Consider the following 3,442-nt stretch of genomic DNA (forward strand, 5'->3'; position numbering starts at 1 on the left):
CATATAAAGGACATTAGGTAAAAACTAAGGAAACCTGAATAAAGTACAGACCTTAGTTAATAATACTGTTTGATTGTTGGTTCACTAAGTGTAACAAATGTACCATACTAATGTAAGATGCTAATAATAAGGGAAATCGGTTGAAAAGTATATGGGTATTATCTTTACAATTTTTCTGTAAATCCAAAACTGTTCTCAAATAAAAAGTTTGTTAAAAAATACAAAATGCTAGGTAATGATGAAAGCTGGCAGACAGAATGAACCACTGAATGGGGGTGGCCATGGGAAATTGCTTGGAAGAAACACCCTCTCCCTGCCGTGTGAGCCACAAGAACTGAACCAGAGGAGATGAGGAAGAGTGCCAGGTGAGTCTGGGAAGGCTCTTTATGGGGTGTTGAGGAAAATTCCTCTTTCTCTAACAGAGCATCTAGACTCTTCTACACCCCCCACCCCCTGCCCCGCCCCATGGATTTTCAAGAGTGGTGCTTTGTGATGTCAAGCCACCCCTGGGCTACCATTGGCTGAAGGAATTCCTTGCTAACCAATCAAAGCTGAAGGATGTGGCTCCTCATTGTCCTAGCAGGGTATATATAGGGAGGTCAGTAGCCCTTGAGAAGACTACAGTTTACAAGATGACTGAGATTCCTAAGAACCCAGAGGAGCCTAGCTCAGATACAGAAACAGGATGCACGGCACAAAAGCCTCCGACCACCAAATGGAGAAAGAATGGGCTCCCCTGGGAACCCACTGGCAAAGAAGCTGAAAGGGTCAGATTATCCCACTCAAGCGCCTTCTCTTCTTCCCCTTCAATCCTCTATCCAAGACTCTTACCCCACCCTTGCCTGGCACAAAACCCCTCTTAAATCCAAACCTATTCTCTTAAAGTCCCCCTTCCTATTACTTTCCATCCTCTTTGCCAAAACTAATGTTCTTTTGGGCTCTCTTGTTTCCCTACCAGATGCAGAACATCCTGGCGAAGGTAAAATTAGCCCTTCAGCAGAATGCAGACAAGCGCCAAACAGGGAAGAGATCAAACATAATAGTCTTTTATCACAGGGGGACTAAAAAAAAGAGTGAAAATCAACCAAAGAACGATGAAGAAAGCATGTAGGAGTCTCCCACTTCAAGTACTTCCCTGTGCCTACCAGGAACCTGAGACCTTTGTGGAGATCAAAACTAACACCAATGGTGACCTGTGTGGAGACAAAATGAAGTTCTCATGTTTTCATGATTAAAATAAAATTTTAAAAAGGAGATGTCTGTGTATCTCTGCATCTTCTCCAATGATGGGAAGGGAAGGGGCAGGTGTGTGAGAAGGGAGGGAGGTAAAATTCTGCAAATTTGGGGCCAAGCCAGTCCATAGTTAGCCAGACATTGGGAATAAGGACTAGGTGAAGACTGAGCACTGAAGACAAATTTCCTCCTTAACACTTTATCCCACTGGCAAGGAAGAAAAGAATTTGATGTTTCTGTGTGTGTTTGCGGGGGAAGGTGGCCAGATGGGGAGATGGGTGATGTGTGGGGGGTGGCAGTGAGTAATAATCTGATTCAATTTTTGATGTTTGACTATTGACAGCTTTTAGGCCTCATTCCTTCCTCTTCTCCTTCTTGCCCACATCTGGGCAAGCTGATAAAAACAGCCAGGGAGTTACTGAACATAAAATAGAAACAAACAGATGTGCTTAACTTTAGGATTAGAACTATTGCCTTGCTTAAATTCCCCATAGCCAGAGCACTCATTGCTCCAAAATATCCTCTAGTGCACACGGACCATCTAACCCAATGAGTAATAAAATTAAGAATTTGGCACTTATAATCAGCTTGTAAAAATGTGACCCTGTGGACTGTCCTCCCTCGGTAAAATAATAACACCTTCCAGCGCAGTTAAGAAAAAAATGTTCAATCTAAATGAAAACAGGGCTTCACAGATTGAAATCCATCATATAAGACCTATTTAGAGAAGGTGTAATTAGCCCCACTGCTTCTGCATTTAACGGCCAAATTTTACTTGTTCTTAAATCTGGAAAACGTGAACGGTGCCTCAGTGTGAATTTTTATACCTTTAATGTCATGATCCCACCTATTAGGGCTCTATATCTAATATTATTGAAATTACTAATTCCATCCAATAAGTAACTGGGAAATACTGTGCAGTCATAGCTAAGTATTTGGGTAACATGATCTATTCAGTGCCTATTTCAAAAGCCTCTTAGTTATAGTTAACCTTCACCTTAAAGGGACATAATACACGCTTACCTGGGTACTATGTGGGGTACCTCTCCACTCCTGTCATCTCACATACTCTTTGCAGGCAATATCTTAACCACATCTAGCTTTTTTTCAGGTTTACAATTATGACGTCTCATTGATGACATCCTCCTTTGAATAGATTCATATGACACATTTATTCAGGAAAGAAAAATATTCACAAAGGAGCTCACAAAAAGGGGATGGTCCATTACCTACACACATAGTACAAGGTCCTGCCACCCCAGTGAAGTTCTTGAAAATTATTTGGTAAACTGAGGGCTGCTCCAATCCTGACAGTGTCATGAAGCAGCTTTTAGCCTTCTTACTACCCATGTTGTTAAAACAAGCTGACGTTGTTGGACTCTGGAGGTAACATTCCTCATATACAAATTTTACTGAAGTCCATTCTTTCTGTTACTTGCAAACAGACTCACCTTGAATGGAACTCCCTGCAACAAAAGGCTCTAGAATCTGTCTAAACTGCCATAGAACAGGCCCTCCTGTTATGGTCTCCTATAGACTCCTTTACTGTAGGGGCTTTAGCTACCTTCTCTCATACTTCTTGGAGTCCCTGGACCATCCATGATGGCCATTAGTCGCCCATGGACTTCTGATACAAGGAACTGCCCTCCTTGACCCAATACTATATGCCATTAGTGTGGCAATTTGTGGCCACATACTGGACTTTCCTGGAATAGAGGCTCTCTCAGGTCCTGAATCTGTGACCCTCCGTATCCAGCTGGTCATTATGCCTTTGATCATGGAAGCAGCTCTCTGCAAGCTCAGCATGGCTAGTGAGGTCTCCTTGCTACAGGATGAAGGCAAATCTGGACCCTCTGCATACCCAGGAGAGGGTAACTTCCCCTGTGCTTGGTCAGTTGCCAGATGCCACGGTGCTAGAAGAGGTCATCTGTCTATTAGAACACTTGGACACTTGAGAAGCCCCTTAGGATTAACAGAGTGAATACCAAAGGGAGTTCATTCACTTAACAGGTGCTATCACTATCACGCCTAAGGGAGCTTGCTTGAGAGCTGCTGCTTTTCATCCCTTAACCAGGATGTTTCTGATAAAGGACAGCACCCAAGGGTCAGCTCAATTGGCTGAAGTTTAGACAGTCATCTTAGCACTGGATGTCTTGGCTGGCAGTTGACCTCTTCTGCATATATTTTACAGATCTTTTGGTCATTGCCA

The 3,442-nt window shown here is 43.0% G+C and overlaps 1 long non-coding RNA gene across 1 annotated transcript; it reads left to right on the forward strand.

Annotated features, from left to right (window-relative positions):
* Window positions 1-539: 539 nt before the first annotated feature.
* On the forward strand, window positions 540-1,254 carry LOC139081090 (uncharacterized). Its single transcript, XR_011536065.1, has 2 exons — window positions 540-767; window positions 959-1,254. It is a non-coding gene; the product is annotated as an uncharacterized lncRNA (long non-coding RNA).
* Window positions 1,255-3,442: the final 2,188 nt, after the last annotated feature.

Source organism: Equus przewalskii, chromosome X, assembly GCF_037783145.1.
Source record: "Equus przewalskii isolate Varuska chromosome X, EquPr2, whole genome shotgun sequence".
Classification (NCBI taxonomy): domain Eukaryota; kingdom Metazoa; phylum Chordata; class Mammalia; order Perissodactyla; family Equidae; genus Equus; species Equus przewalskii.